Source organism: Oncorhynchus tshawytscha, unplaced genomic scaffold, assembly GCF_018296145.1.
Source record: "Oncorhynchus tshawytscha isolate Ot180627B unplaced genomic scaffold, Otsh_v2.0 Un_contig_7554_pilon_pilon, whole genome shotgun sequence".
In the NCBI taxonomy this organism is placed as follows: domain Eukaryota; kingdom Metazoa; phylum Chordata; class Actinopteri; order Salmoniformes; family Salmonidae; genus Oncorhynchus; species Oncorhynchus tshawytscha.
The window spans coordinates 118,770-127,500 of NW_024609352.1; the positions used below are offsets into that span (position 1 = coordinate 118,770).

An 8,731-nucleotide genomic window follows, 5' to 3' on the forward strand; every position below is an offset into this window, starting at 1 on the left:
TTTTTTAAACGCAACGCTTCTTTCCTTGTTTAAATGGTCATAGTGGCATATGCTTGTTCTATGAACGAAATGTGATCAACCTTTTTGAATTGTATTTGTTTGGTACATTCAATGAAAATATGCCTTCACGAAAAATAAAACATAATTGAGATAGAATATTTATTCTATTTTTATTTTACGAGGCAAGTCAGTTAAGAACAAATTCTTATTTTCAATGAATGCCTAGGAACAGTGGGTTAACTGCCACTGCCAGGAGCAGAACGACAGATTTGTACCTTGTCAGCTTGGGATTTGAATTTGCAATCTTTTGGTTACTAGTCCAACGCCCTAACCACTAGGCTACCCTGCCGCCCCAATATAAAACTAGGCCTAAAAAAGTAATTGTAGAGAGAGTTGTACTGTGTTCTACTCATGATCACGCCATTTATACAATTGTGATTTATTAATTCAAGTTATTAGTAGGTGAAGGCTATTTGGATACGACAGAACAAATTCGTTTTTGAACACCTTGATTGTGAATCATAATTATAATTATAATGATTATTATCATTATTATTCACAATCAACGTTTGCAAAAACTAATTTGTGCTGTCAAACTCATGAGCTATTATGCTTTTATCACATATTCATAACAGTAATCGTTGTTGTTATTTTTGGCAAACTCATATGTTAACGTTGATTATATTTATTTGCATTAATTTGCTCAGAAATATCTGTGCCTTTTTGTCCTTTATTCTTCATTATCCTGCTGTTATTTTAGGTGCATAGGATGACAGACCGGTTAGTCAGTCCCCAACATTTAATTACCCCGTTATAGACTGCAGCCTTAGCTTCCGAACAGAAACGACGAGAACCGGAAAAGCGTTGAGAATCAAACGCTGTTGGACAAAACACAGGACCCTCGGATTTTCTCACCTTATTACGCCACATGACGTCTCTTTCCTCCGCGCCGGGCCGTGATCCAAACATGAGCACAAGGGGACACCAAGTCTCTCTCTCTGGATGCTGAGGCTGCTTTATGGCGGGATGTATCACATAAGCCAAGGCCTAATATATATCCGAACTATTTGATATGTTTAATTGCAGGTATTAAAGTATGTTGCCGCCTTGTTCTAAGTGTTAAAGTATTACGATAAATCAAAATGGAAGAACAATAGCCCGTCGCCGGCCTTGGTCTTTGCTGTTTCAAACAATTTTCTTCGATATATTTCATTTGTTTTCTGTGTCACATCGGGAGGGGATGAGATTTCACTGACATTTCAGTGTTACGCGTTTTCCTGGCGTTTTCCTTTTGGGAAAGGAGTCGGGGCTGAAGGGTAGAGGGTAAGGGGGGTGGGTGGGGGTCAACAAAAGGAAATGCTACACCTCTTGTCGTCTGTCAATTGTGGCCAAGTATAGGCGCCAGGGCCGAATGCTTGGTTGCGGTTGGAACCATTGGGCAGCCTATAGTGGAGAGAAAAGGGAAGGGAGCGAGACGAGAGATAATCTCATCCGCTCGCGATGTTTAGATTGGGACAGCGTCTTCTTCCCCGGGCCTCGAGCCTCGCGGCCGGTTTGAGAGAGTTAAAGGGAGGCCCGGGCTCAAAGTAAACACAATCTTTGTACTTAAAGTTACTGAGAAGAGTGCACGTGTGATGACCGGTTCGTTTGTTTGTTTTGGACAATAACTATGGACAATTAGGTTATTTTCATAAGGTAAGATGCCTCCAATAACAAACACGATGGGAGACCAGACCATGGCTATAGGGTCTATGAATAAGGAACGTTTCCATGCGTAAAAAAAAATACTTTCACAATCGAAGATTGATGTCTTGTAGCTTCCAAAAATGCGTCCTTCCTTTGCGCGAAAACGTTGGTCTGCTGCTGTGGTCTCGCTCTCTGTTATTAGTGTTCTGATGAACTTGATAGGCCTACTACACCGCAATAGTTTATATCACGGTAAAATCACAAAACATGTCGGCCTATCTGTGTTGTTGTTTGTTCTTACTGTATGTAGATAACGGTTATGTTTTCTTGCCGCATGCTGCGACTACAACAACAGTGGTCAGATAACCAGTCAGCTGATTTGATTAATGGACATTTGCATCGTTTCTGCAGGTGGCTTTCCCTACGTCACTGAGTCAGGAGCAGCTGAGCAGACTGGTCTGCAGTTTGTATTGACAGTTCTTCAATACAAGGCGGTTTAACTTTATTTCTTTATTCGGATAAAGGAGCATAAAATAATTTCCTTCCACAGTAACACGTTTTATGGTGTCATATGGTGTCATAAAAAATGTACATTAAATAAACAATCGGCTTTGATAATGGATCATACATTGGTATAAGGCCTACTGTAATTTCATTATTAGGTCTTTCTATTTTCATGAATGGCATTTTGTTTCTAAAATCAACGAAAATATTGTTATTTTATTTGGAAATTGCTGTAGGAAGTATCCAGTGAAATAATATATTCATTTCCTATTCATTTCCGTTTAACAATGGGTTATTCTTCTGACTTTTACTCACTTTGACGCACTAACATAAAAATAGAGTTAAAAAAGTGATTATTGCATCCAAAAATAACGTTCAAATATTTATCCCTGGGTTATTATAGAATAGGCATAATGAATCAACAACGGCAATATCAAAGGTTTATTTAAAAACCCAAGGGTTTATTTCTATCAAAGTATAGAGAATTAAAATGTAAGGTAAGTGTTTCTGATTTTTCTAGGCTATATAGGCATAATGAATCAACAACGGCAATATATAAAAATAAAAATATCACATTCACGTATGTTTTCAGACACTTTACTCCGTACTTTATTGAAGCACCTTTGGCAGCGATTACAGTCTTGAGTCTTCTTGGGTATGACGCTCCAAGCTTGGCACACCTGAATTTGGGGAGGTTCTCCCATTCTACTCTGCAGATCATCTTAAGTTCTGCCAGGTTTGATGGGGTTCGTCCTGCACATCGATTTTCAGGTCTCTCCAGAGATGTTTGATCGGGTTCAAGTCCGTGCTATGGCTGGGCCACTCAAGGACATTCAGAGACTTGTCCTGAAGCCACTCTTGCATTGTCTTGGCTGTGTAATTAGGGTCATTGTCCTGTTGGAAGGTGAACCATCTGGAGCAGTTTTTCATCAAGGATCTCTCTGTACTTTGTTCCGTTCATCTTTCCCTCGATCCTGACTAGTCTTCCAAAACATCTTGGTTTCACCAGACTAGAGAATCTTGTTTCTCATGGTCTGAGAGTCCTTTAGGTGTCTCTTGGCAAACTCTAAGCGGCATGTCGTGCCTTTTACTGAGGAATGGCTTCCTTCTGGAAACTCTGGAGCTCTGTCAGAGTGACCATCGGGTTCTTGGTCACCTCCCTGACCAAGGCCATTTTCCAAATTGCTCAGTTTTGCCAGGCGGCCAGCTCTAGGAAGAGTCTTTGTGCCTTCAAACTTCTTCCATTTAACAATGATGGAGGCCACTGTGTTCTTGTGGACCTTCAAGAAATGCAGATATTTTTTGGTACCTTTCCTCAGATGTTTTTTTTTCTCTGACATGCACTATCAGCTGTGGGATCTTACATAGACAGGTTTGTGCCTTTCAAAATCATGTCCAATCAATTGAATTTACCACAGGTGGACTCCAATCAACTTGTAGAAACAACTTGTTCAGGATGTTCAATCGAAACAGGATGCACCTGAGCTCAATTTCAGGTCTCATAGCAAAGGGTCTGAATACTTATGTAAATAAGGTATTTCAGTTGTTTTTTATTTATATAAATTTGCAAAAATATCTAAAAAAAAAGTTTTTGCTTCCTCAATATGGGGTATTGTGTGTAGACTGAGGAGAAAAAACGAATCAATTGTATATGGCAAACTATGAAAATTAAAATAAGGCCAGAAAACAAGTATCAATAATTTTTCAGTATATAAATTATCTTTAGACTTGGTCTCAAATTTGCACTGTCCACTTCTGCAGCCCAATAAAGATGCACGTAAAAGTGTGTGGTGGCGCGTCACTGTGTGGTGCGGTGCTCCAGCCTCCCGGGGTTGTTTGGACAGTGCAGCGGCGGTCGCGTCACTAATAGGACTAATAGTCCATTAGCCACAATGGGAGACACTATCTCACTGATCCGTGAAGTCTCCGCATGGCCCTCCCTGCCCTGAGCCCACCGGTCAGACAGACACCCGACAGGCGCTCCAAAGTAATGATTGTCAACAAGCAGCCTAAACTAGCCACGTAAATAGCTTCCCTTCTCGGATAAGGTGAGCCTTTTCCGGACAGGTGCGAACACATATAGCCTGTTTATATTAAGACTATGATTGAGGAAGAAATGTAATCTGTTAACTTTCTCATATCATTGTAGACCTAAAAGCCACAGGCATATATTGGTAGGCTCATAATAATAATAGTCCTAATTATACTAAATCTATTTTTTCAACGAAACTTTCTGCTGTCCTCATAATGTTTTCCACGTGTCATCTAAAATTCCTAACTTTCTTAGTTGGCTATATGTGCACTGAAAACAGACGGGTTTGGCCATATCATAAGAAATGCAGTGCACGGGTTGCAAAACGATGTTAATTTAGAATCCGGACTGAGCCATAAAGCTCTGTGACTGGGTCCTGCATGACAGAACCCTAAATACTGTAGGGTGACGCAACCCCTCTCTGTTTATACCCGCGCGTTGGGTGTTGTATAAATTGTGGCGTTGAATAGTTTACCTAATGGTACTTCTGTTTCTCCTATTCTGTCACGGAGCACGCCAGAGCCCGGTGACAAACGACCGACTTTTACCGGCAGAGGGGTGCCTGATTTATGTGGGAAATGGAACGGGAATGAAACATTTATAGGATGCAAATAATGATCCGTAAAAACATTAGCTTTATTTATACACAACGCAGAAAACATGTTATTTTGACAAATGCGTTCCTCTCCATCCTCTATTTTTTTTAAATACTCTATTTAAAAAAAAATACTTCTAGGGGTTCAGATGACTCGATGGAGAATGAAGAAATAAACCAAATCCCGTGGGGATCACGGGTTTATATAGACAACGGGTTCTCTTCAATGTAAGCAGAAATTCAATCACCACCGAGTTTAAAATCATTAACAATGAATGCGCCCCACTTCCGTTGTTATCATTAGAAGTAAAAACATGCCGTTACGTTTTAGCACTCTGATAAATCTGTGCTGCTTCTGATTTAAGTAGGAATGTCCCACCACTCGTTGTCGTTTGCCAACTATTTAGTAGTTCGGGAATTATGACTGCATATAGGCTCAGGTCTACCTGTTGATTATGCTACCCAGCTGTGACGTTTGGCCTAAAATGAGTAATGAATGGTACATTTAAAATGTTTTTAACGTCACTGCTGTCGGTTTAATCTTATCATAGCGGCTTAATTTTCCTAGGGCTTCCAAGTGCCCGGGGAAAGCCTTTATGATGAAATATATTACAGATTACTCTGGAACATGACTATGTCTCGCGCTGCTATCATATCTGTGTATTCTTCATCCATCTTTAAAAAAGTGGTGTGTATGTCTCTCTCTCTCTCGCTGTGTGTGTGTGTGTGTGTGTGTGTGTGTGTGTGTGTGTGTGGGAGAGAGAGAGAGAGAGTGTGTGAGTGAGTGAAGGACGGTCTGTATATAAACTCCACCGCATTAGTGCCTAAAGGGGATGATCGCTCCATCACAGCTCGAGACAGCCGCATTCCCCCTCCTACCATTAGCGCACGAGAGCCTCGCAGTTATCAGCTCTCTATCTGGTAAACAGTTCCTCCTGGCTGCCGCTCAGTGGTGGCCAAGGCTGTCTGTTTTACAACCTGCAGCGGATCTTACCATTAATTATGTCCTAGGCTTGGAGCCTCTGGATCCCCCCCTGGTCTGAGCGCCTCACCTCGGACACGAGGAGGAGAGTGAGTCGCAGGAGACTGCTGACTCGGGCGGCTAGGCCATCTGTGGGTGTCAGGAGAGGACGGGGCGGGGGGAGATGACACGCAGTGAATCGATCTATTCAAATTATCAAAGTTTTTATCTGACATCTTTAGCAAGACAAGTCCATTTTAGGATCCTCCATTTCTCTCCTCCCGTTGCATTCCATAAGGAGACGGGAGACAGGGAGAGGGGCACGGTTTAGTGTGTAATAACTTCCCATCCCCATGTGTTCATTTGTTTAGGTGTCGTAAAAGTTCTACTCACACGACCTCTATCTTCTGCCACATAATAAATTCACTTTGAATGTGAGAGTGTATACAGTCAATGGTTTCCCCACATTTCTACTACAGATTGTTATCCCGTGTTTTATGGCTTGGAGGCAGGCATCAGCTTTTGGACTGTAGGCCTGTGGGTTTTCCTTGGCCTCTCTGAAGAAAAAAACACTCAACTTAATTATAATTATATGTTTTAATAACATTAAATTGGTATTCTGCATGTTGATCTAGGATGAACCCACTGGGCATGCTCTGGTTGAATCAACGTTGTTTTTTTTTACGTCGTTTCAATTTAATTACGTTGAACCAACATGGAATAGATGTTGAATTGACATCGGTGCCCAGTGGGAAGCAGCTCATGGTGCTTTCAAGACAACTGGGAACGTGGGAAAAAACGAGGTCAAATCGTGACGTCCTAGATCTACAGGTTGGAAAGTCGGAGATCTAGAAAGATGTCCGAGTTTGTCGCTTAGAATTCTCAGTTGGATGACCTTTCAAAAGAAGTTGTCCAGTCGGAGCTCGTTTTTTTCCCCCATGTTCCCAGTTGTCATGAATGCACTAAATTTGGAAGTCGAAGATTTCCGAATTTCCAGTTCCTAGTTGTTTTGAATGCAGCATCATATCTGTTTTACGCAATACATCTTGTGTGTTAGCCTATGTATGACCCATGTCTTCGTTCTTTTTGAATTTGCAAAACAATATTTGTAAGATTTGTCATAACAGCATAAATGACATGTTATGATTAAACATGTTTTATTGACACCAAGGTTTTGACGTGGATCAGATGCGCCTGCGTCTTGGGAGAGCAACCTGATTAAAATCAACATCCTCGACGTTGTACTCTAAATTGAATATTTGGACAACATATTTGACATTAAAGACTACAACCTGTTGTATTCTCTCTTGGCCGTGCCCGTGGTTTAAAAATACAGATTATGGTTTGTAATCAACTCGGCTATGGGCTTGCTTAATAAAACTCAATTCCACCATAGGCCTACCAGCTGGCATTAGTGCACAATAATCATTGCACATTTTTACAATTATTATCCAACATTTAATATACACTGAGTGTACAAAACATTAGGAACAACTTCCTAATATTGATTTGCACACCCTCAGAGCAGCCTCAATTCATCAGGGCATGGACTCCACAAGGTGTCGAAAGCATTCCTCAGGGATGCTGGCCCTATTGAATCTAATGCTTCCCACAGTTGTGTCAAGTTGGCTGGATGTGGTTTGGGTGGTGGATCATTCTCGGTACACTGTTGAGCGTGAAAAACCCAGCAGCGTTGTAGTTCTTGACACAAACCGGTGCGCCTGGCACCTCCTACCACAACCCGTTCAAAGGGACTTCAATCTGTTGTCTTGTCCCTTCACCCTCTGAATGGCACACACACACAACCCTTCTTTAACCTGTCTCCCCTTCATCTACATTAATATGAAGTGGATTTAACCTGGATTCACCAGGTCAGTGTATTTCATGGAAAGAGCAGGTTTTCCTAATGTTTTATACACTCTGCGTGTAGAAAGAACAATCTTGTTTAATAATTGTAAACATGTAGAATAATTATCGTGCACTACTTGGATTATAGGTCTATTATCCACTATCAATGGCCGCTTTACGCACTCAAGGACTCATCAGTCGGTTCCAGATAACTGCGCGTCCCTGGGGCTACATGCACGCTCATCCCCTTGACCGTCCATTTACCCCCTCGAAGATTAACTGCTGTTCTGACAATGAACATCGCGTGCCGCTGCCATGCAGTCCATGAACGAGTCCCTGTGTTTACCGAGAGGAAGGGCCTGTTTCCGGTAGCTAACAAAACACAGCACCGTTGTTCCAGCTAGGCGGGGAGGGCCGGGCCAGGGGAGAGCAGAGCCGGACGGACACGACCAATAGATCACCCTCCGCTGCGACCCCGGGCAGGACAGGAGTTCAGCCCCAGGGAAGCCCTGGACAAGCCGGGTCAAGGGCCCCACTGCTGCTCATGGGAGTTTGTCATCCTTACGAGGGAAGCCTGAGAGTCGCGGCATGACAGCTGGGCTGTGTTTTCCACAGGCCAGGTTTCTCTCTCAGCTCTTAAATGGGTCATAGCATATACTCTTACGGAATAGTTTTATATGGGTTTATAGTTCTACTAACAGGTTTCTCTCTCAGCTCTTAAATGGGTCATAGCATATACTCTTACGGATCAGTTTTATCTGGGTTTATAGTCCTACTAACAGGCTTCTGCCTCTCAGCTTTAACATCATAACAGTGTGGATAATCTGGCCACATGATGTGTTGGTGTTTTTAGCTTAGTCTCATGATGAAACCTAGTCATTTATCTCTATAACTGAGGAAAATAAGTTGAGGATCATTTGTGAACAAATCTCAATTAAAAGCATATGTCTATGTAATTCCCTCTGTGCTCAACAGTGCTCAGTACCCTTTGAGTCCTTCAAGCAACCAACCATGTTTATTATAATGAAATAGGCCCTATCATTCTCTATACTGAACAAAAATAGAAACACAACAATTTCAACGATGTTACTGAGTTACAGTTCAT

The 8,731-nt window shown here is 41.8% G+C and overlaps 1 long non-coding RNA gene across 1 annotated transcript in view; it reads left to right on the forward strand.

Moving 5' to 3' along the window:
- The first annotated feature begins 1,355 nt into the window (after window positions 1-1,355).
- Window positions 1,356-8,731, forward strand: part of LOC121844645 — a 21,715-nt gene continuing 14,339 nt past the window's right edge. Inside the window, exon 1 of the long non-coding RNA XR_006082092.1 lies at window positions 1,356-1,695. This is a non-coding gene — a long non-coding RNA (uncharacterized LOC121844645). The remainder of the gene's footprint in view (window positions 1,696-8,731) is intronic.